General features: G+C 47.4%; 1 long non-coding RNA gene across 2 annotated transcripts; it reads left to right on the top strand.

The window, feature by feature from the left end:
* The first annotated feature begins 1,939 nt into the window (after window positions 1-1,939).
* LOC132244531 (uncharacterized) lies at window positions 1,940-15,427 on the top strand. 2 transcript variants are annotated; one of them, XR_009456094.1, is made up of 5 exons: window positions 1,940-2,015; window positions 6,226-6,368; window positions 12,058-12,139; window positions 13,563-13,745; window positions 15,007-15,427. It is a non-coding gene; the product is annotated as an uncharacterized LOC132244531 (long non-coding RNA). The 2 variants fall into 2 exon arrangements; XR_009456095.1 differs by having other exon boundaries at window positions 6,226-6,363.
* Window positions 15,428-25,535: the final 10,108 nt, after the last annotated feature.

Raw genomic sequence — 25,535 nt, forward strand, 5'->3', positions numbered from 1 at the left:
GGTAGGTCTAAACCCAGAAGCACTCTGATTCACCCTTCCTGTGCTGGTCCAGGGGCTCTGCTGAGCTACCTGGCAGGGGAGATGCCATGATCACCACCACGAAAGGCAGTCTCAGTTCAGGTGGTTTTGCTGTACCTGGGAAGGAAGATCCCCTACTCCTTGGCCTTGAGTGACTTTGTGTAGTTGAGGGTGGAGACTTGTCCATTGCGCTGTGGGTAGGCACCTCTATGAGAGTCTACTGTAGCCTTCCAATGGGAGGATCATGGCTACACACTTTATTTTATGAAGATGGAGGATTTTTCCTTAGCTTGCTCCTTTGGCATTTTGGCTGAGGGCAAGTGAGACTCAGGGGCATCTGAACTCCAAGATTTCTGGGCCTGGGGCTTGCATGCGAAATGCTTGCCAAGGATTTGGGAGTATCTGAAGCCCCAGGCTGAAGCGTTTGGGAGATAAGGTGCTTACTGGTGGTAATGCCACATGGACCTGAACAGCTGAGTTCTGCTTATTGGATGGATTTTGGAACTGATTTGACTAATTTGGCCTAAGACATGAAATTTTTTAAAAAAGTGAACCTCCCTTCATCTTCACTCTGAAACTGATTGGAAAGAGCTCAGGTTCTCTTGCTAATGGAAGGAAGGGATCTTGAATGGCATCTCTTTTATCAGTCGTTTATTTATTTTTTTAGATTTTCATGCCACCCTTCCCAGAAAAGGCTCAAGGAGGCTTTCAATAAAAGACAAAATAACTTACAAAAACAAATAAAATATTAAAAGAAAATAGTATAACAAAACAACCCTCTCCCCTGCCTCACACCTGAGGGATTCTTCTTCCTACTTCCCTGGTGTCCCTTGCTAAGCCTGTACTTCTCTCTCTTAGAGGGTCTGTAGCTGGCCCAAAAATGCACTCATCCTGCCTTTCCCTCCAGAGTAGCACATTATTCAATTTAAAGACTTTATAACATGAAATATAATAAAATCCTCCCACCCCTGCCAAAGAGCATCCTTCATTATCACCTGCCTGAGGTCATCTTGCAGTCCCTATAAAGCCCAAAGGCTGGCTGTGCGTCTTCCATTTCCCATGTGGGTAGCCATGCAGTTTGCCTACTATGACCCCCCCAACCCTTCCTGCTCTTGGCATGCCTTCTAGAGCAGGGGGGCTAGTACTGTCAGAAACCTCTGCTCAACTGGGGGCTGCTGCAGTCCCTGCAGGCCCAGCAGAAGGAGTAGTCTTCAGCCCAAGGTGGCCTGCTGTCTCTCTAAAGCCTGCAAACTTTTTATGTTAACACTATTCTGGAAGAGTCAGTCTTGTGAGCCAGCCTTTCCATTGTTATTCTAACAATCTCAGACTCAGAAATGAAAAGAACAAAAAAAAGTCCAAAAACTTTCCCCCTGTTTTCTCCGTCCAAAATAACTTGGTACCATTTGTTTAAAAGAAAAACAGCACAATAGAGAAAAAAAAAATTGTAGGACTGGGGTAAATCTTTTGGCCATTTGGTGTTCATTTCCAAGAGCTTCCAGCTGAAGCCCACTTCATTCCCTTGGTCAAAATGCTAACAGTGCCTACTGTCCTAAGGAAGCCTTTAGATATGACTTGGATCAGGAAGATGTTCCATCATTCTGGAAAAGTTTTACTAATCGCTTCTTGCACGTACTTTGAGTCCTGCTCTAGGTTTCAGATGGATTATCACAGCACTTACTCTGTTGGAACAGATCTGCTACCTGTGGCAGAGCACCTTTTGGGTGCTCACCACTTTAGGGTTCTCACAGGCTTTGAGGGAAGCCTGCTTGGAGGAGGATCAGGGGAAACCATTCCCCATGTACCCTTTTAAAGGGGGAAGGTGTGTGGCAGGGCACTGTTGGTGCCTGCCTCTTTAAGACTGGGGGCCAAGCAGCCAGCAGGTGCTTAATTGCGGTGGCCATTTTAGAGCTCTGGCCTCCCATATAAACAGGGTAGTTTGCTGCTGGCAGCCCAGGCAGCAACATTGCCTGGCTGTGAGGCTCCATAACAACTTGGAGGTAAGGGAGGAGCTGTAGGGGATGGTTAGGAGGCTCCTGGTCCTGGGCATGACCTAAAACTGCACCCTGCTGGGAGTGGGTGGCCTGGTGGAGCTCTCAGTAGTGTGGGAGCCCCCAGGAAATGCCAGGCCAGTGATCACCCTGGTGAAAGGTGGGTCAGGGCACCTTAACCCTAGCCCTCACCTTCAGGTAGGTTTGTTACAATGGAGGCAGTTGCAGCCAGGCATGGCTGCGGCCACCTGAGCCCACCAGGGAGAGAAGCCTGTGGCCCCGAGTGAGGGGATAGCAGTGTGGAGCCCCGAGTGAGGGGGCAGTGTGGAGCCCCGAGTGAGGGGATAAGAACACCCTGGTGAGGGGTGGCCCTAGAACGGGGCAGAGATGAAGAGCCCCAGTGTGGGGGGGAAGGAAAACCAGAGGGTGAGTACCCAGGATGTTTATGTATGCAGAGTTGCCCCCGGAAGGGGCTAGAGCAAGCTTAGACCCAGTTGGGTAAATGGCTGGCCACTACCCCAGCGAGGGTCATGGGAGAGGCCCAAAAGATAGTATGTCTGCCACCCAAGGGATGGACTATCTAAGCCTATGGCCTAAGGGGCCTGCTTCAAGAGGGAGCAAGGCAGGATGAGTTGTTGATGTATGAAAGAGTCCTGGTGAGAGAGGGTGGAGTGTGAGAGGCCCTAGTGAGAGGAGGGTGGTATGAATGTGTGTGTGACTGAGGCTTGACGGCATGGCCTAAGCTTGGTCCGGCTGTAGGCCGGGAGCACTATAACATCTGGATGCCATCTGCGAGGTATGGGCTGTAGTGTAGGGGAGGTACGGAGCCTCAGATAGTGCCTCATAGCATCGAGGCACGAATGAGCAGCCTCCCACCTTAATTAACATCTTAATTAATTAAGAACAAGGTGTGGCAGGAAAATCAGGTGGGGGGGGGTGTGCCCAAAGGGAAGTAGGAACCTAGCAGTGTGTCTAGGCAGGGAGTCCCACTTTGCTACACTACCATATTTCTCACCTTGATAAATAGATTACAGCAAAGGCTTACAGTCCTTCATTTGACCATCCTTTCTGCCATGTGCTATCTCTCCAGACCTTATGTTAACACGGAGAGCCTTTCCATGAGATGACCATGAATCAGTTTCAACTATTCTACCTGTGACACTTCATCTCCACTTCCAACACCCTTATCTGCAGTATTGGATAGCATCATGAGCCTTTTATCTTGAAATATAAATACTTCTCTGGAATTTACTCTTAAGTTTTCTGTATTTACCCTGTAAGGAATTAGCGTGTCTGTCAACAAGTGCCTTTCTGTTAAACCTACAGTTTTTTATTTTAAAACAAATAAGTAGCAAAGCCTAGCATAAAAACATGTAGTGTTTTCTGTCAAAATCTGAAAGAAAATTGTAAGTCCCATTGCCTTGATTCACTTTTGAATCTCATGAGACTCTCCTTTAGGGAATTTCAGTTGGCAACTGCTTTCTACTGCATTATATTCCTGTCTGATATGAACCAAGCCTTTTCAGCTATGAAGGCTTTTTTCATATAATACACAGCCATTTATTGAAGCTTACCTAACAGCTAAAAATAAATAAATTCCTGGACCCAAATCATTTGTTTCCATTGCGAAGATTCAGGAGGAGGTTTTAGAAAACATGCCTCCCTACACTTCTCTGTTGTGGCAGAGATGCAAGGTTTTTCTGGCTATGAGAAAAGCCACTTGTGTGTCTCTGGTGGGAATCCCCACTCAGTTCCAGCTGCCTGGGTGTTATGGGTACAAGGATCCCTGGAGGCAGATGTACTACACGGAAAACATAATATAGACTGAGGCTTTATTATCTTTTTCCCAATTTCCCTGGGGATGGTGGGAATTGTAAAACACCAGTGTTACTTTGATATGTACTATACCATAGGTGGGCAATTATTTCAGCTGGAAGGCTGCTTAATGACTTTTTGTGAAATGTAAAGGGCTGCATGGGTAGCCCTGCCCCTTGACAGGTGCCATGGCCCAAACACCATTTCAGGACAGAAACCTGCCCCCCCCCCCAAATAAATCATATACTAAAAATCAAATGGGTACTAAAACATGTTTTAATTTTATTTAAAAAATATTATTTTTGTTCTAGCGTATGTATGTTTGCATACTGTATATAGAGGTGATTGCATAATAGCTCAAAATAAAATCTTACTCTTGTATATTGTGTGTGGGAGGTGTATGGGCATGGGACTTGTGGGGGGTGTGGGTGCATGTGGGGTTTGTGAAGAGGTGTGGGGTGTGGGTGTATGGGGGTGGGATTTGTGGGGGTGTGGGAATGTGTGTGGGTGGGTGTGGGGATTTATGGGTGTGTGTGGGGTTTGAGGGGATGTGGGTGTGGGACTGTATATGTGTCTTTGGGGGGCTCTGCCACATGCCCCCCCCATACCACACAGCCTCTACCGCTGGCAGCAGCAGCAATAGGTGGCAGGCATTCAGGGTGCTCATGACCTGTGGCAGGCAGAGCCCCCCGGTCATGCACAGCTGTGGCCGAGTTCTGGGGGTGCACATGACAGCACAGAGCTAGCCCAGCCTGTTGGTGTGAACCTTTGAGCTGGACCAGGCTGACTCTGTGCCAGCACGTGGGGCTCCCAGTTCTACAGATGGAAGCCCACGTGCCATTGGGCCAGGCTGAGCCAGCTCCATGCTTCCACATGGAGCTTCCAGCACTCCAGTGGGAAGCTGTATATGGCAGCACAGAGCCCACCCAGCCCAATGGCGAGCAACTCTCTGCGTCTCCCAGTCCACATGTCATCAGGCTGGGTGGGCTCCGTGCTACCATGTGGGGTTCCTGGCATGGCAGCCAGGAGCACGTGCTGCCAGGCAAAGCCAGACCAGATCCATGCTTTCATGTGTGGCTCTCTGCTGGAGTGCTGGAAGCCCCACACAGAGGCATGGAGCTGGCCTGACCTGGCCCAGCCTGATAGCACATAGCTCCTGCCTCCAGTGCCAGGAGCTCCATGTGGCAGCACAGAGCCAGCCTGGTCTTGTCCAAAGGCATGTGCCAGTGGGACAGGCCAGCTCCATGTCACCACATGCAGCCCCCAGAACTCCGTGGGAGCCGCATGCCACCAGGGGCTTTACTGGTCATGGGCCATGAGAGCCCCCCCACACACATCCACAAACCCCCTGCACACCCTCCTGCACACACATGCACCATTGGGCCGACAGGCTCCCTGCCGCTACATGTGGCTCCCAGCACTGCAGGCAAGAGCTCCTCTCCCCACTCCCCACTCACCAACTGTTCAGTCACCTGCCATCATGCTCAGTGCCTCCACATGGGGCTCCCAGCTGGAGTACCAGAGCACCACAGAGGTGGAGACATATAGCTCACCCAGTCTGATAGCATGCAACCTCTGAAAGCCCCACCTCCTGCCAGCTTTCAGAGGGGCAGCTACAGGCCGGTAACAATTGTTTTTTGGAGGGGCCCTGTAGGTCAGATAGAATGGTTTGGCTCCAGCCCACAGGCCATATTTTGCCTGTCCCTGTACTATATTCTCCTTTTCCTTCATTTCCAGTTCGCTCCTTCCTGCTGGCCTGGCCAATCTTTAATTCCTTCCTCCAGCATGAATCACAAGGTAGCCAGGTCTAGTAGAAGAGGGTTGGTGGCACTGCAGAGGGGCTGAGCCCCAAGATGGGCTGGGGGGGGCGGGGTCTGTTTGTGCAGAAGGTCACTGCAGTACATGCTTCTATGGGCACAGTCTGGGCCCTGGGTTCTTGGAGAAAACCTAATTGAAATGTGTATATATTCAGCCTGTAAGGCTATTGTAATTAGAGGACCTTGCTGGAATTCTGGCTGACCCTTAGCTTTACACACACATGTATGTCAAATGTCAAACTGTCTTCCCAGCTCCAGCAAAGCTGGTCTGATAAGACAGCCGCTAGTAAAAGTAGAACAGTCTATTGGGACATCTGGCATTCAGCATAATTGTTTATGAGACAAAACTTGCCAGAAGCAGCAGCAAGCCAAATTGGAAACAACTAATGGCTAAATATTGGGGAATTATCTGGCTGGAGCAGTATGGCCCTGCCTGGTTAATTAGGCGATTGGAATGAATGTAGAATTGTTGTTAATTTTAACCGACTGTACCTTTCCTGAGGGGAAATAATGAAAATGTGAATGCTCTGTGGTTTGGTAAATGGTGTAATGGAATGTTTTATAATGGTAGATTTTCTCTTTTATAGGGGCAGACCCCGAGGGACCTCTCTCAGCATCCACGGGATACTTTATCTATCAGGCTCACACTGATTTCAGCAGCAGGTGGCTGGAGCAACGGCAGGATCCCCAGCAGGACGTGGCCCTAAGCATCTCTTCAGATAGCAGTTTGGTACATTTTCTTACTGAATAATTTCTAACAAATGATAGGCTAAACCATGACCCATGTAGGCACAGCTGGTCTGTTTGTCTGCAGAGCACTGAGAATCCATATTTACTCAGCTCAGCCTTTTCCCTAAATCCAAGATTTCATCCCAACTCAGCCATGACTGTCGTAATTTATGAAAGTGTGGTGACAAAGGAATGACATGGGGAATAGGAACTTGGCAGGCTCTCTCCAGCCCTCTTGAGGTGAGGAGACAGGGAGGGAGCAAGAGAAGGAGGCAGTTTTTAATATTTCAAAATATTAAAATATTAATTAAATTTAATATTCAAGTCCCTCAACCCCCAAAATATTGCAGAATTAAGGGGAAAAGACTGAAAAGGGGCTTGGACCAACTCTCATATGATAAGAAACTGTTAAAGAAAGAAGTGAAACATGGTAAAACAAATGTCAAGTAATGAATGGTTTATGGAAGGTAGATGGGGACCTTCTGTTCTGCCCCTTCTGTAACACAGGGAAAAAGGGAGAGTTCATGAAACTGAAAGGCAGGAAATTCTAGCTTATAAAAGGAAATGCTGTTTTCCTAATTGCAACTCATGATCAGACTATAGCACTCACTGCCACAGGGTTTGGGTATCATCAAGTGCTCAACAAGATTTACAATGAGATTTGATATATACACAGAAAACAAGACTATCAAAAATTGTAATAGGTAATGATAAACAGTGTGGGAGAAATATTAAACCTGGTGTCTCGAGGTTGGAATAGTCTTTAAACATGAGAGGCCGGGATGAGAGGGGCAAGTTTTCCCATCTCTGCTATGGTGCAATTCTTATGCTTTCCTTTGAAGCAGCTAGTACATCTGTTGCTGGCCACTCAGACACACAACCTTGGTTTAGATAGACCTTGGGTCTAATCTTTTCTAGCAGTTCCTGTGTTACCCTAGGGAGCTTCATTTGGTGGCTGCCAGACCTGATGGTCCAAGGAAGCTGGCCCAAACTCCTTCATCAGGCCAGCTTACCTAGGGACAGCATTCAGGTGGTCATATATTCTTTATCAGTGATGTTTAAATGTGTCTTGGATTTTCATAGATTCATAGATGTTAGGGTCAGAAGAGACCTCAATAGATCATCGAGTCCGACCCCCTGCATAGGCAGGAAAGAGTGCTGGGTCTAGATGACCCCAGCTAGATGCATATCCAACCTCCTCTTGAAGACCCCCAGGGTAGGGGAGAGCACCACCTCCCTTGGGAGCCCATTCCAGACCTTGGCCACTCGAACTGTGAAGAAGTTCTTCCTGTTTCCAAACAGTTCCAGTAATTAATTACATACCCCTAATTGTAGACCTTCAGAAATGAGCATTAGGAAATATGATGACTTCTACTGATTTGGGGATTCAATTAAATTGCAATTTCTGTATAAAATCTGTAGCAGTGTTGTAATTGGAGGTCCTGAAATATGTCTGCTGGGTCACCCCTTATAGCTTCTGGGTCTGATGATGTGAAATAAACTTCTGGTTTTTACTAATAGCTGTGAGATTATTTTTACCAGAATGTTATCCTTCAGGATATTTATAACTGGGCAAAATGTATTTATTCTGAAGACATGCAAATCAGTAGAGCTGTAAAGCAATGGGGAGGAAAGGGTCAGATTTTCATAGGTATTTGTGTACCTAATGATGCAGCTAGGCCCCTTAGTGGGTTTTACTAAAGCAGCTAAGCAGGTTAAGGATTTGGCATCAAAATTAACTCTCTTTTAAAAAATGAGATGGAATTCTGGCTGTATATATTTGATTGTTGGAAGTTAATTTTATTCTTAAATATTTAAAACTGTGGCTCACTATTTAGAAAGGGTGTGTGCGTGCACACATGTGCATGCGCGCGCACACACACACACACACACACACACACACACACACACACACACACACTTCTTGTAAGCTTTGCTTTCAATCAAAATCAATATATAGGTTTACTGTCATATATTGCAAACCTGGAAAAACTGACACATTCTACTCTCAGTAATAGTTTGCAAGTGACCACTGTTTTGGGAGGGGAGAGAGGGGAAAAGGAGCTTCAAGCTGTGCATTTCAGAATTGAAGCCAGTACTGAAAATTGGAGGCTTCACCTGGAAAAGAATAAAACATGTTGGCAGCCCTGTTCACACACACACAGTTCCCCTTATTGATGAGTAACTGAGATAGTGTGGTGCTAACAGGTGTGAGTGAGTCCGTTTGGGGTGGGGGCGGGGGGGGGGGAGGGGAGGGAGGGAGTTTGTGGCTGCAACCAAAGCTTTCCAAGGAAAAAATAGGTGAAGTAACTGCACTATATGCTTTGAAAAATACATGTATTTTTTATTTATAAGAAGCACGTTGGTCAAATAGAGAAAAACATTATAAATATTAAAAATTAATGCATCCAAAACCACTCAGCAGCTGGTATATAAATGTTTAGTTGGAAAAATAAATTAAAGTCTGTTTCATGGGGAAAAAAAAATCTTAAACCATCCTGGTTGCCAGGCTGTTGCCTGGAGGGGTCCAAGAAAAGGGTAGACTTTAGGTAAGTGCTGCTGTTTGGTCAAATGAGCTATACAAACAGGAGATGCAACATGCCAACTCAGATGGTGGCAGCCTATTGAAGGAAACACACTTGCCCCACTATCCAGTCTACCCCGTTTCAAGATGTAAGACATGAAGAGCTCCATCTGGATAAGGAGAGGGAGAAGACAATGTACTATCCTGAAACAGATCTGAATTAACATTTTACATTTATATACATGCCGTAGCTCAGGGTTGTCCAATTTCAGAGTGTCCAGGGGCCACAAGGGCTCTTAGCTGCACACCACAGAGGCTCTATGTTGTAGGCACTGCATTCACAGATCCCCACCATGTTCAGTCCCCTTGCTGTGTGAGCAACACATGCCCCACAGTGCCGCCACTACACGTGCAAGCCCCATCTTGCTGTTGCCACATGGGCCCAGTTGCTACTGCCACCATGTGGGAGAGCTCCCCCTCACTCCCCTCCTACTGCTATTGTGTGAAACCTGCTGCCTGTGCCCACCATGCAGGCAGCAAGCTTACTGGGTCCCCTCCTGCCATGTTGCCTTGCCACAGAGACTCCAGTTGCTGCTCTAAGCAATAGGAGCAATGGTGGTGAGTGGAAGCCCAGTGGAAGCCTGTGGGTCACTTTAACCATTTGCAGGCTGCCAGTTGGATGGACTGTTTTTGCTAATATATCCTTACCCTCCCTCTTCACTAGGCCTGTGCAAGTAGGCAGCTATTCAATCCAGCTTCAGATCCGGCCACTTTGGATGCCAGTGATCTGATCCAGAGCTCCGGACTGGGTTCCCGCTTTGATCTGGCTGAAGCAGCTCCGAAGCTTTGGAGGCATCTCAGAGATTCTGCCATAGGGTATAATGGGGAATCAATGAAACATCTATAACTTTGTTGTTTTTTGCCTGATTTGGATGAAACATGTAGGAGTGGTAGTCTCTGCTGAGAGTATGAATCCTGCCAAGTTTCAAGAAGATTGGTGCAGAGGTTTGGGGGTAACTGCACCCCAAATTTTTTTAAGCAAAACTTATGTCACTTGTATGTATTACACCACAGGGGGGTGAAAACTGCAGTGGTGGTGGCTACGATCCCTGCAGCTTTCACCCTGCTGCACCTTAACACACAGTGTCACACATGTCACAAGTTTTACTTGTCCACAGCTTGAGGTGCAATTCCCCCCCAAACCCCTGCACCAATCTCCTTGAAACCTGGCAGGCTTTGTGGCCTCAGTAGGGGCCTCCACCCCTGGAGTTTTCAGCTCCCTGTGGTTTAACACGTAGATGTGACATGAGTTTTGCTTTCAAGGATTTGGGGTGCAGTTCCCCCCGAACCCCTGCACCGATCTTCTTGAAACTTGATAGGCTTCATGCTCTTAGCAGAGGCTACCATCCCTGCAAGTTTAATTCAAATCAGACAAAAAACAACAAATTTGTAGATATTTTATTGATTCCCCATTATACCCTATGGCTGGATCTCCGAAGTGGCTTCAAAGCTTTCCCGAAGCACTTTGGAAGCTCCGAATCGCTTCAGAAAGCCTAACTAAGTCTTCGATCTGGACATGCTGCTGCAGACGCCAAAGCATCCAAAACTTCTCCAGATCCGAAGCACAGTTCAAAGCCTTGCACAGCCCTACTCTTCACCCATTAGCTTGTTGGCTAAATATCATCTCCATTTTGCAGACAGCAAAAAAGGTAGAGTGGATTGCCCAAGGCATCACAGCAAATAAGGCATCATAATTAGAATCCAGGATCTCCTGAACAACATGTATTCCTCAATCCCTGACACTGCACTGCTCTGGGAGTCCAGACACCATTTTTTGAACCTAGCCTGTGTTCTGGGCATCTCACAACATTGAAAGACACACTTAGAAAATCTGTAATGAACTCTGAGTCATGACACTTCCAACTTACTCTCTCTCCCAAAGAAATGAAAGGTCTAACTTGCTAGCCAGCCATAACATGAAATGTTAGTTAAATTCTCAACTGGAGTGCAGCCCTTCCACCTACAAACCCTCTGACTGTGAGTAAACCTGGGCACTTCTACATATTATATCTATTGCACAATTTCCTTGACTCTACAATGCATTTAGACTGACTCTACTTGCAGATTAACTATCCCACCTTTAAAAGATCCAACCAGCTATATAGTTATTGCTTGAATAACTGTGTAATAACTTTATAGCTGGTTTTTATCCAGCTTTAATTTGCATGTGTAGGCAGTCTGCAGCTGGGAGAACTTAGCTGCTGCAACCTACCAGACACTGGTTAGCACAATGCACCCCTGGAGATGGGACATCACAGCCAATGCAGTCTCCCACCCACAACGGTGCAGGAGTGTTCCATACCCCACACAGGTGGGAGACTGCAGTAGTGCTCCACAGCCGTTGGGGCTGAGAGTCCTGCAGCTGATGGGGACTGATTAGTCCCCATTAGGACTGATTAGTCCTGGCTGTGCCACATGCAACTAGGACTGAAAGCCCCATCAGGTGTGGGGATTTTCTGTCCTAGCTGTGCATGGGGCAGCTGGGACTGAGAGCTCTGCCAGCTGTGGGACTCTTGGTCCCAGCTGTCCATGTGATGCAGCCAGGACTGAGAGCCTGGTCAGACACAGGCATCTCTGCCCTGGCTTTGTATGGCCCCCGTGGCTGGGAGCCTGCGTCTTGCCAATGCAGGAGAGCCCAGAATCATGGCAGGAGGCATGATTGTATGGATCACACATTAGATCCAATCAACTTTTACCTGCACATGTAGAGGGGGGCCCTGGCAGCTGAAGTAAGGTGATGGTTAATCCTGTGATACCTCCTGCTCTGTGCCACTGCCTCTGTTACAATTCAGTAAAGGCCTGGTCCAACTTGGTGCTGGGCACTTCTAGCAATGTTTTTAGAGCCGTTACTGCCATTAACGTTGTATGTGTTGAGGGTACTTGGAAGATCATGAAATAAAACTGGTTAAACTGGTTAAAAAAAATAGCGTGGCAGTTCAGTCCACTGCTGCTATGGAAAAAACCATACTTCCTGCACACCATACTTCCTGCACTCCAGACACTATCCCATGCCTATTTTAAGATAGCCGTGAACAGGGCCTCAGTTTTTGTAGACACAATATTAACCTGCAATATGTATTTATTTTATTTTATTTCTTTATACCAGAATTACACAGGTATTGGATACCAGGGTCCAGAAACCAGGGTCTGACTCCAGGGTCTGAAACGCTGTCCTAGCACTTTCCAAGGTAAAGGAAAATTCTGTCAGTTTCTCACAGCATTGATGTCACATAGAGGAAGGCCTGGTTCAAATAACTTTGATTACAGCCTTAAATTTTCCATGATTCAATTAACAGCCTGATTAGTAAAATACTATTCCTGTTTCATAATTAGATTAATGAGAGAATTCATTCAGAAGTTGTTATCTCACCTAATAATGACCTCACTGATTATTCTATCTTTTTTAACTGAACTACAGAAAATATTTGATGAAAATAAATATAGCTCACAGCACCTGGAAATACATTCTCTTGCTGGAATGAATCTGATAGGGAAAGAATCCCTTTTAAGAATTTCTTGAGAATGATTAAATATTTTTGTTCTCCTGAGGCTGAATTTTCATGTTTTTAAAGATGACATTTTTGAAATATTTGATGATAAAATATTTATTAAGCCCTGTATTTATATTTTCAAGACATCTGTTTCTACTTTGACTGTTTGAATGTAATTTAACCAGAAATTTATATTTGCATGCTGTGCTGATTTAAAAAATGCCCGCAAGTGTTTACGCACACACCCCAGCATATGTGTATATGAGTGCACATGTGTGCACACACACACATACACAGACACATATACAAAGACTACTATTAAAATACAGTATTAATTTACCCCCAGTTCCAACACAGTGATGCCTGATACATGAAGAAACACTGCCACCCAACATTTAGATATTTATTGAGTTTATTGAATCTTTTAAACTTATTTTTTGGCTGCTCATTCGTTTATTTTGGTATATCAATATATTATTCTCTAAAAGTCAGGCAAGCTAAAAGCACAATTTTAAAAAAAGTTTTAAGAAATACAATAATCAGGCAAAAAGAGATTTAGAGATTTACTGTAAGTCTTCTTTAACGAAGGCAGAAGGCATGTGAATTTCAAGCTACAGCAGCAAGTGCTGATCTCAGAGCTGATGCCACCACTTCAATCTTCATGCAAACAGCCCTGAAGCAGCATAGATTTGACTAGGTGAGATACGTGGTAATGCTTTGCAAAGTACCACTGGTACTGTGCAGTAATGAAAGCTCTCTTCAGTCTAGCAAAATCCACCTTCTTTAAACAGTTTCTGATTATGCGATAGCAAGGTGTGGGAGAACATAACTGTTCAGATGAATTTGTGTCTCAGAATTTAATGGTAGAGGATCAGATCATAGGCAGACTTTGTGGGTAGTCAGAGCGATTAGACTCCTGACTACCCACTAATCGAGACTACTGTGGGTAGTCACAGACTCGAGGATTCTGTCCTGCCACACCTATGAGGGCAAGGAGGGCTTGCCCGTGAGGTTCATGCAGCTGTATAATTGAAAGGTGTTGTCATTCTGTTTTCTGTGTAATTTACCTTTAAACGTCCAGGCCTCCCCCTGCCTGAGCAACTGCCCTTTTTTGTTTCAGTTCACAAGTACGACATTACAGGGAGTCACTATACTCACTTGCTCTCCCAGTCTGAATTAAGTCACCAAGACCGACTGAAAAATGAATGCTCTTGCTTTTGCATGAAGTAAAACATAACGGACCATATCTACAAAGGGTTGGCTCTGCTGAGTGCTGAGTTCCATGAACAGAGATCATATTGATGTAGGTATTCTTGTATTGCATTTTGTATTGATGTAGATATTCTTCCCTGTGTGCTGAGTGGCTCTAGAACAGGGGCTGGCAGCCTATGGCCCACAGGCTAGATCTGGCTCTCAGAGCAATTGGGTCCAGTCTATGGAGCAGGGGCATTGGAAACATTTGGCGGCAGGGTCTTTGCCCATTGCCTGCTGTGGTTGGGTGGCAGAGATGTGGCATTGGGGAGAACCAGAGATTAACTGAGCTGGGTCATTCTCACTACCAGAAAATGTCGCCAACTACTGTGAAGTTTTAACATACTCCTGAGGCATAATGCTACATAGGGTTTCCATTGGGGAGCTTTTGCTCCCACTGCATGTAAGGCACAAGACAATATAACTCCCAGGCAGATGCTGTTCCATTCTGAGCTATGATCTCCAGCAAGCTGATAAGCTAAGTTGTGAACACAGATGGGAGATGTGCTTGGAAAAAAACAGGGTGTGTCTGGGAGTGAGACTGATGGTTCATAGGTAGCATTGTTCCTGCTGAGTTGTGGTGGAAAGAGTGGCTCTGCTGCTAGAGCAGGGTTGAGTGATTATTTGGGCTGCAGGGCCATTTATGGAGTTTTGATGACCTGTTGTGGGTGGGATGGGGGATACTGACCTGGCCTGGTGTGAGAAGGGTGCTGACCTGGCCTGGTGAGGGGGGTGGGGGAAAGGGGATTGACCCTATGTGGCCTGGCCTTTCTGCCCCACACCCACCACTGGGGGAGCCAGATGCAGCAGTAAGTGGGGTCTCCATGCAGACTGGCCAGGTGCCCCATGGGCCAGGCAGATGGGATGGAGCCGTGGGCAGGTGGGGAGTGGTGTCTGGGAGCATGACTGGAGGTGCGCTGCTGGGTTGGGAACAGGGCTGGGATCATGGGATGGCCTGGGCTGCCCCCCGGACCTGTGTTGGGTGGGGTTGAGGGACCTGCTATGAGCAGGATAAAATCCCTTGGTAGGCTGGAGCTGGCTTGCAGGCCATATTTTGTCCACGCCTGTGCTAGAAGTACTGTTTGTCAAATGAAATGTATTCACATTGTGGGCACTTGCAGGACCATGCTATTTTTAACAACAGATCCTGGCAAAATTCCAACCTGGGTAGTTATTTAATGCATTCATTCCTCTAGATGGATAGCATGTGCGCATCTAAGAGCTCTGGGTGCATATGTAATCCAGTCTCTTTGAACACGCACACAGAAGCATCACATTAATCCAATGTCAACCTTAAAAACTCTCCATCTCAGGAAAAGAAAATCACAAATACACTGATGGTAAAAGAGCAACAAAAACCCATGGCTACTACAAGCCAGCAACTCTGCACTCTTTTGAAGTTACAATGAGGACATGGATACCCATCAAATGTAACCCATATGTATCCTTGGGTGGACAGTGGGGTGAATGTGAGAGCACAGCGTGGGAAGAATGGGATTTACCACTTTCCACAATGGGGGCCAGAGAAAGAGAACTATATCCTCTTTTTGGGGGGAGTCTCTTGTGTGGGCTCAGAACCTTTTCTGGGAATCTCTTGAATGGGCTCATGAATGATACTTCTGTTGCAGCACTAGATTCAAGGACTATCTATTGTAGGATTTTAACAGCAAAGTTGCTAATGGATCTTGGGCCCTTCTCTCTATTTGGGACAAAAGTTCTGCCTAGGGTAGAAACTGTGACACACACTCTTGTATTACATTACTTTATCTGCAGTGCTGTGTTTCCATACTGTCGGGACCGAGGGCGGTCTAAGGCTATGGCCAGTAGCCCGAACTGTCAGGTGGGGTTTTTCCACGACGGAGTAGAGTTAGGCACGGAAGTGTATTGGTTTTACAAAGAAAGCTTTACTTACATTGCCGATGGTCACAGTGCAGGAAGGAAACTTGCTTGAGTTACAGTTGCACACAAACAAACACAAGTGAGATCTCTTCCGAACCGAACCGAACCGAACCGAACCGAGATGAGTCGTTGATGTACGACTCCACGAGTGCTTCACACGGGGGTACATCAAATTTTCCACTATTATGGGGAGTGGCTAGAAGCTGATCAGGCCCCTACGTCCTCCTCCAAGACACACGTGGAGTTTGCTAGGCTCCACAGCACGCTCAGAGTTCCCTACGAGATGGTTGTGGAGTCCTCCAACTTGGGCGGAAACTGCTCTAACCTTTTATACGGCTAGTGAGCCAATTGCTAGCCGCCACGTAGGAATAATTTAGAATTGACCAATAATGGGACACTAATTTGCATATGCATGGCGGGAACTCTTTTGCACTGGGGATTTCTCTCTGCAGCTGAGAAATCCACCGTGCAAAGAAAGCTCCATGTGGCGGGAAAATTCCAATGTGCCGAGGCACTAAAAATCATTGGGTTATGACACATACTACTAAATTCAGTTTCTTCCTTGACTCCAAATGGGGCATATTTTACATTCCCATGTTTCATTTTCTGAGTTTGCTTTTGTGTCTGATATCTTGAAAAGCTTTGTCTCCATACAACCCAGGGACAGAAATTAGGTGTGTGGAGTTGGCTGTGCTTGTAATTTACTAATACAGGAATATGCAATGCGTAGGAGGCACATGCCCCCCCAAGATTGGCCACCACTGAATCCACTACCAGCTTCAGCGGGCAGTCGCCGCTCACCACCCCTCTCTCCCCACTGCTGCTGACACTGCTGCCGGCGTCTGCAGGCAATCCCCACTCACAGCGTGTTGCTCACTGCCACGAAAACTGCCACTGGCATCTACGGGCAGTCCCCTCTCACCACTTGCAAAGCCTCCCCTCCCCCCGCTGCCGCCACCACCGCCGCTGGCGTCTGCGGGCAATCCCTGCTCACCATTCACCACGTCCCCTTCCCTCCACCGCTGACACTGCCGCTGGTGTCTGTGTGCAGCCCCCACTCGCCACTGATGCTGCCGCCTACAAATGGTGCCCCCCCCCCCCCCCCCCCCCCCCCCCCCGCCCAGTCTCAGGAGGCACCAGTTGTTCATGAATACAGGCAACCTCTGCTTAGTGCTCTTAATTGTTTCTGGAAAAATGGAGCATTAAGCAGAACCGTGGGAAGTAAAACCCATTTCCCCATAGAAATTAATGTAAATAAATATAATTCATTACCAGGGTGCTGTTGCTGCCCATCTGGGCCCAGGCTGCGGAGGCAGTGCTGTTGGTCCCCTCCATGCTAGGAGGCGGTCAGGGTGGGTGGTCACAGCCACAGTCATGGTCACTCTAGGCTGGCTCCCCTATCTCCCTGCTAGCACAGCCCAGCCTGGCTCCATGGAGTCCCTGCCAGCCTGGACCCCATGCTCCTGCTGCCCCGCCCTGGCCCTGGAGCACTGACATGGGCCCTGGGGCACTGGCACAGGCTGCACACTCACGCCCACCTGTCCACTCACTGCCACTTGCCCCCCTCCCTGCCAATGCCATTTTCCTGTTTTCCCATCCACCACTGCTGCTTCTCCCTACCCACCCACTCAGCATTATAATGAAACTTGCTGAGCATTGTGGAATCAGGTATGTATTTAAAATGAGCGCGATAGCGAAATAGTGCTAAGCAAAACTGCGTTAAGTGGGGGTTGCCTGTAAATAATTCCAACCAATCAGATCTGTCTAATCCTCTGTCTCCCAACCACAGCAAAAACATATGTTGTGTTCCAAGTCTTTTAAATGTTAATTATTCTGTCTTCCTTTTGGATAGGCCCATTTCAAAGTGTTCTGATAGCACTGAAATATTTCAAGTGATTTTTCAGGTTATGCTGAGGTCCAGAATAAATAAGGATTTCCTGGTGCTGCAGCTTCAGATTCATTTTGCTGGGCATATTACCCAAACTGTTGCTCCTTATAGAGAAACTGCATTTTTTTAGGAATAAAACCACTTTGCATAGGATGGTGGGCTAACTTGAGGGTATAGAAGGAATAGAAGGATTTCTGTGTTCTAACAACTAAATATAGCTTCAATTAAACAATCTTTTTCTCTATTGTCCATGTCCATTGTTTACCACTGTTTCTTTCTCACACTTCTTTGATTCAATGAGCATCTGAAAGCAGCTTTTATGACAGCTTGGGTTGTCTGCATTACCAAAAGCTTCTTAGGTTTCATTTTGATCTCTTCAAACCAGTTTCCCTACCCTTTTGTTAATTGTTTTTCCTAATAAAGACACCAAAGCTTGAAAAATCAGTGGACATACTTGTGGCCTAATGTGGGCTGATGGTGAAAATTGAATTCAAAGAGCCCAGTGGAATCCAAGTGATCTGCACAGTATCTACATAATTTACTGTCTGTGGCATCTTTATTTTTAATGATTAATTAGGTGGTGTTTTTTCTTCTGTGGGAAGAGCCTGGAAGAATACCACAATCTTTCATACCCATTCACCTTACCCCATTTATGTTAATACATATTCTATAATTCTATCTAGCTATTTCCCATGGTAATTCTGTTGTACAAAGTATGTACTTTCCTTGGAATTCTCTGGTATATTGTTAATGGGATCAGAGTCAAGTCTTTTGGGATCAATTAAGCAAACTAACAATTTTTATTGTAAAAGCACCATAATAAATTAAACAGCCACAAGCATTGTAAGGCATAGGAGTAGATTCACTGTTTTCACATGCCAGCTCTTAGCATTCATAGTGATCTCAAACTCAAAGTAAAGCTCTTCAAGTTCTCATGTGATGCAACATCATAGAGCTGGAGAACATCCGAAGGTGATAGCAAACTTCATAGGATAGGGAACCTTAAACCCATTAAGGTCCAGGATATGTGGGCATCTCAGAAACTGCTGGGAGGAAGAGTGACCTGAGCAAAGACTTATGTAACCTCGGCTTGTAACAGCTAAGGGGGAGGTGTAAAGAACAGAGAAGCAACCACAGACAATAAATGATAAAGAACCCTTGAATTCCAGACTCCTTAAAGGGTCAGTGTCCTGGAGGATCTTTAAAGGGGAAGAATTTAGGAAATGCAGGTTGACTGACCACAATGAAAAAGTAGGACCTCTGATTTATGGACTATTTGGGGAGCTGGAGTTGAACTTTACCACAGATCTATTTCTGTGGATCAGTCCAGCCCATGGAAGGTGCCAAGTAATCTTGTCATAGAATCCTGGGACTAGAAATTACTTCATCAAGCTGAGGGTCTGGATCCACTGCTATGTAAAAGTATTAACTTCATACTGGGCACATCTACTTGTGCTATAAATTCGCATTAGGCTTACTGGGCTGTAAAATACTGTGCAGTAAGCCTTCCCTGGGAGCGTGTCTACACATGCTCCCTGTTGGTAGCAGATTTGCTCCCAATGGGAGCAGCCCAGTACTGGGCTGCTTCTGCCCTTCTCCCTTGAAGCAGCCAGGGGGAGCTCCAGGCTCCCCCAGCAGCTAGTTAGGGGCACGGAGCTGGTCCCAATGTGCACAGAACCAAGACAGCTCTGCCTGCTGTAGGGCCAGCTGTGTCCTGGTCCTGTGCACATTGGGGGGGGGGGGGGGGATCTGATGTGCACCAGGCTAGGAGACAGCTGCCCCTGCAGTGGGCAGAGCCTTCCTGGACCCATGCCCATCAGGACACACAGCTGCTACTCATCCCCTTGCTGGGCAGGGCTTCCCTGCTTGGCAGGGGACTTGCTGGGAGCTGTCCCAAGTGTAGGGCAGCTGTGGCAAACCTCCTGCTGAGCACAGGGTGGGAAGGAATGGGACTTACTGCCAGCTGCCCTGCTTGGTGTGGAGCTGGCTGCTCTGGGGAGTGAGTGGGGGCTGGTTACCAGCCTCTGCCTGCCCTCCAGAGCTGCCGCTCTGGCACACTGGGAGCCAGGAGCCAGGATAGGGGGCAGAGAGCTCCCCAGTCCCAGTGCTGATTGGCTTCCAGCTCCTGTGGGGAGCCAGCAGCTGAGCAGCACAAGGGACAGGGACCGAGAACTAACTCCTTGTCCCCTATGGCCTCCTGCTGCCTAGACTGACCAGGTGCAAATTTGCTTTCAGCCAGTGTCTACATGCGTATTAATGCCCACATGTGTAAACAGTGTCATTTTACTGTACAGTAGATTAGTCTACTGTGCATTAAAGTGTCTCATGGAGATGTGCTCATTGATTCACTAGGGCTTCTGGCTAGTGCTCTGTAACTGGTCTGAACCTTGATGTTAGACCATCAGACCAAAAACTACAGGCTGATAAACTCTGAAAGTCTTATGTCTTGACAACAGCTCAAGAAACAAAAGATAATCAGCAAGTGACTTCACAATGGCCTTTCTTTGACTTAATTCCAAGAAGCTAAAGGTGCTGGTCCAGTTAGTTCATAGAAAACAGGATCTTGACATTGGACCCAGAAGCTAGAAATGCAATAACCATTCACACACAGTCTTAATATCATCAGGGAAAGGCAGGGATGCTAAGCCAGAGGCCTTAATGATCTTTGTGACTTCACCAACCTTTTAGTGAGCTAATTTGCTCATGTAGGCTAAGCTGTATATTCAGCAAGTTCCCACGTTCCCTACTCTAACCTTCCAGCAGCCTGACTTCTGCCAAAATCAGGCTCACAGAATGCTCATTTGTTGCTCCAGACAGCAGAAGCTTTCCCTAGCACCCTACTCCTGATCTTGGATTTCAAATCCAAACACCAATTCCCACTTTAACCTTAAACCTTCCTCCTAACCATGAGGTCACTTCCCCAATCCTCTATTCAGAGTGATGCAGCTGCCCAGTGAGGTCATGGTGAGATCAGTGTCTTATTTATATAAATTCTAGGCTTTTCACATTTTCCAATTCTCAACAAAATTGGTAGAGTTGATTAGCTGTGGTTTTCAATTTATTTTATTTTATTTTATTTGCATTTTATAGAAAGAAATATAATGCCACCAAGGTGCAGAGGCATAACTGGCTGGTATGGCCAGCACCTTCCTGCACACCCATCCTGAACCTTTCCACTTCCAGCTTCAGCTCTGGCTCCAGCAATGGGGAGGGTAGAGAAGCAGTGGTGGTGTATAGTGGAGGAGTGGTTGTAGGCTCATTGCTGCAGACAGAAGATGTCACTGATACATACATTGAGTAACCAAAACACACTCGTTTTCAGGGATGAAAAAGAGATTGACATCTCTCTCCCACTGCAGGAAGACTCGAGCACTGAATCGTTCCCAATGGCACCGTGATAAATGACAAGGCATCCCTCATTTCAGGCCAGCTTACCCCACTATGGAGGAGGATAGATGAGAGACATGGGGAAAGAGCAGTGAGCCAATGTCACCAGGATCTACTCCTTCCTGGAACTACTGTATTTACTTGAATACAAGACAAGTTTTTTTTCTCGTAATCAGCATGGGGGAAAAAGCCCCTCATCTTACATTCACATACAAGGAAACATCATTAAATATGCTGTCTATCTTTGAAATTCTGCCAAAAACAGCATGTGTTCAGTAATGGAAACCAACTATGGAGTTATTAAATGCAACCAACACTGAGCGTGACTATAAAACACATGGCCCATATTGGGCAAACATGCTGATGGGAAACGTGTGTGTGTGTGTGTGTGGCCCTTAAAGAAAATGGGCAGCTGCTTCCCCAGGAAGGAACAAAAGCCAGACCTGGAGGTTCTGCAATACCAGGCTGTTACTTGGAAAGGATGGAACAAGCTCTGACACCCTCTACTCAATGGAAACCTACCTTAAATTGTTTTTTAAATTAAAATATATCTCTATATACATATTTAGTTATATATATATAAATAATCCTCTATCATAGACTTCCATCGCACCTTTTTTTTTAAACCACCTTAAGAAACCTGTGCACCCATTACAATAACCGCACCTGTTCCCCTGTGCCCACATGTACCCACCCTCTGCCCTTCCCTAACCCAAACACAGTCTCTTACTCCAAACCCCAATTTGGGATTTCCCTTCTGAGTTCATTCTCTGTCCTTGTTGCTGTCAATGTTGATGTTGTTTCCACTGCTGCTGATCCTGTTGTTGTCCTCGCTGTCTCCAGGTCCAGTTGTGTCATTGTCTCCTTCATTCTCCCTATCCACTTCCCTTCCCAGGGGGACTTTGAACAGCCTGTGCCATATGTCCCTTTTCCAGGTGGAGTTAGCTGTGTCCTCTCTGTCTTCTCCCACTGCTTTCCAGTAGTAGGACTGGAGTTCACTCAGAAACATTTTAACGCAGTCCATTTGCTCAAGCTTAGTGTGACTGTAGATCAGGAGGTTCCTCCATTGCCACAGGGAGCTCCTGACGCAGGACACAAACTGGTCGAAGTGGGTTGTCTGGGACCCATGATGTTTAGTCAAGTGTCTGTACAGCGCCGCCTCCTTTGTCATCAGCTTGACTCCTGTCACTTCCTCAAGGACCTGGCTTACCTTTTTCCATGCTACCTTGGCATAGGGGCAGAGCCAAAAGAAGTGGTCGATGGTCTCACTCTTGTCTTGGCAGCTTGCTCTGGGGCAGTTTGGGTCTAGACTCTTGTCTCGCTCTGTGCCTCCACGCCTTCACTGGGAGTACACCGTAAGCTATGAGCTAGTTCAAGTCTCTGTGGTCTTTTCTTAGGTCTTTGTGGAAGATCCGGTCCCAGACAGCCTGGCAGTCATCATCAGGGAGCAGTTCCACAGTCGCTAGCTTGTCTCTGTCTCTGACTGCCTTCTGTATCTTCCCGTGGTTGGACATAGTCTCTGAGCTTTCCTTCTATAGCCCGTACTCGTTCCAGACCTTGTTCAGCACCCAGTAGAACCAGGGGTATTCCATGGTGCACGGTCTCCCTTTAGCTGGTGTGTACACTCCCCATGGTCTCAGGAGGTGACCTGTAAAATACTTAACAAGACAGGCTGTTTTGGTTGCTGGCCTGGTCACCAAATTACAGATCTGGCTCATGTACCATGTCCAGGTGGATGTCAGGCATCCCCCTGCCTCTGGCCTGTTTCTTCTTGTACAGGGTCTTCCTTGCTACCTTCTCCATTCTGGATCTCCAGAAGAAGATGCACATGGCTCTCTGGATTCTGCAGGTGACACACTTGGGTGGGAGGAAGACCAATGTGGTATACAGAAGCATTGATAGCAACACTGTCTTCATGAGAGCCACGCGCCCCTCTATGAAGAGGCAGTACATGTGCCACAGACCCAATCTCTGCTTCACTTTGGCCTCCTTCTCCCAAGCCCTCCTTCCATTCAGCTCGAAGTCAAACTCCACCCCAAGGATCTTGACCCTCACAGGGGAGCAAGACCCTCAGGGACTCCAGGTCTCCAAGCTCACCCACGGCCAGGCAGGTGCTCTTGCTCACATTAAGCTTGGCCCCTGCTGCCATAGACCCATGTGTGCCACAGGGCTGTCTCTACTGCACACTTATTCCAGCACAGGATATTCAGTAGAGGTGTGCAAAATGGCCCTATTTGATTTGATTTTGGCCTGAATCAGGGACAGTGATTAGATTTGTTGATGTGGATCACTGTCCCCGATTCAATTCGGCCGAATCCAAACCTGAAGATTTGATGCTGATTTGGAGAATCAGCAATTCGGCCATAGATGCAGCTTTAAATGTTTTTTCTACACACTGCGAGATACCAGCATGGTTTGTGACTGCTGCTATGCTAGGGCAGATGGAGCATTCCACAGGAGCCTGGGGGGGTCAGGGAGGAAGGATGGGGGCCCTGCATGCTCGGTGGTGAACCTGGAAGTGGACCAGAAGTAGTTCCGGTTCAGTTCTGGGTTCACCACCAAGCACGCAGGGGGGGCCCCCCCAGACCCACATGTCTTGGCAATCAGCTGTGGAGGGAACCCAGATGCCCCCCCAGACCCAGGAGGCACCAGTCAATGAGCCGCGAGAGTGCGTGGGGGGTAGGCCCGGTGCACTCCCCGGTGAACCTGGAAGTGGACTGGAATTGCTTCTGGTCTGCTGCCAACTGCACTGGGGAGCCCCCTGCACTCCTGTGTGATGCTGCATCCACCCCAGCAACACAGCGCTCACAAGCTGCCTGCTACCTAGAGGTATGTAGAAAAAACATTTAAAGCTGTGTCTATGTCCAAATCACCAAATCTTTCCTAATCTCTCTGAATTGATTCAGAGGGTTCTGATTCGATTCAGAGAGATTAAAGGGTCTCCTGATTTGATTTGGATTTGGAGATTTGGCCACCGAATCAGGTCATATCTCTGCTGAATTGAATCAGTGACCAAAGCCCTAATGTTCAGGTCATCCATGTAGGCCAGGACCTTGGTCTCTTCCTTGCTTCCTCCAGGAATCAGGACTCCATGCATCCCAGGATCCTGCCTGATGTGCTGGGATAGGGGTTCAATGGCACAGAGAAAAAGGATCAGGGAGAGTGGGCAGCCCTTGCGGGCCCCGACTCTATCACAGTCCATGTGCTCAAGAACCCATTGACCAGCATCTCACTGCTAACATCCATGTACAGCATCCTTTTCTGTGAATCGGTGATGGTTGGGGGGACACCCATTCGCTTCAGTGTCTTGAAGAGAAACCAGTGTGACACTCTGTCGTAGGCCCTTTTCAGGCCCAGATTCAGCACCGCCCATTTCTGCATTTTGTCCCATTCCAGCTGGAACATGTCCTTCAGTTGCAGCAGGGCTCCGTGGATCTGGTGTCCCGATACCATAGAATCATGGATCTCGTGGATGACGGAACCTAGGACAGACTTAAATTGCTCAGTCAAGACTTTGGCAAGCAGCTAATAGTTGAAGTTCAGGAGGGTGATGGGCCTCCAGTTCCTCAACTCTTTCCTCAGACCCTTCTTGTGCAACAGGATCACAAGGCCCCAGTCTATCCCAGCCCCCAATCAGCCCTCCTGCAGTCGTTCTTGAAAGAGCTCCAACAGGTGAGGGCCTATCAGGTCCCAAAAGGTCACACAAAACTCCTTGGGCAGGCTGTCCGACTCAGGAGTCTTACCATTGTTGAATCTCCAGAGGGTCTGCTCAAGCTCCTCCAGTGTCCACTCCTCCTCCAGCTGCTGCTGTTCAACTTTGAAGGCATGGGTGAGACCCTGCAGGCACTGCTGCATGGCCCCTGGGTCCTCCTGTCGTGCAGTGTAGAGTCCTTGGTAGAAAGCAGTCACCATTTCCAGCATGCCTTCCTTTGACCAATGCTCTGCTCCTGCCCCATCTCTCAGGCACATCATAGGCTTCTCTTTGCTCTTCTTTAGTTCAGAGAAGTAAGCAGACCACTCCTCCCCTTCCACCACCCAGGGCATCCTGGCCTCGAAGATCTTTTTCCTAGCCTCCTCCCAGTACCAGGCCCCAATCTGGGCCTTTACCTCTAGCATGTCTTCCTTCACATCCCAGCCTGCCACTGCCTGCCTGTGCAGGTCCTGTAACTTACAGGTCAGGCGCCCGTGTTGCCTTCTGTGGGAGAAAGCTCGCCGCTTGCCAGCCTTGTGGAAGAAGACCTTGGTCCTTTGTTTGATGCTGGCCTACCACTCTGTCTGATTCGGGTACAGGCTCTTGAGGGCCCTGTAGCCTGCATAATGCTCTCTATAACTTTGTTGGGTCTTTTCATCTTCCAAAAGCCTGGTTTTTAGCTTCCATACTCCCTTACCCTTCTCCAGCTGACCTCCCATTTCTGCCTGAATTGTGCGGAGCCAGTGGTCTGAGAAACAGATGGGTGTGGAGAGGTCTCCCTTTACCCTCCACCCCTTGGGGAGGAGGACAAAATCTATCTGGGTTTTGGTTTGCACTACTGGGTCCACCCAGGTGAAATTCGCACTGGGGCCTTGGGCTTCTTTCCCGGCATCTACTAGGATGTGGTCTTCAGTCAGCTGTTTCAGTAGCCTGGAGAATCTGTCTATGCCTGCCCTCTGGGCTCTGCTGACTCATAT

Source organism: Alligator mississippiensis, chromosome 12, assembly GCF_030867095.1.
Source record: "Alligator mississippiensis isolate rAllMis1 chromosome 12, rAllMis1, whole genome shotgun sequence".
Classification (NCBI taxonomy): domain Eukaryota; kingdom Metazoa; phylum Chordata; order Crocodylia; family Alligatoridae; genus Alligator; species Alligator mississippiensis.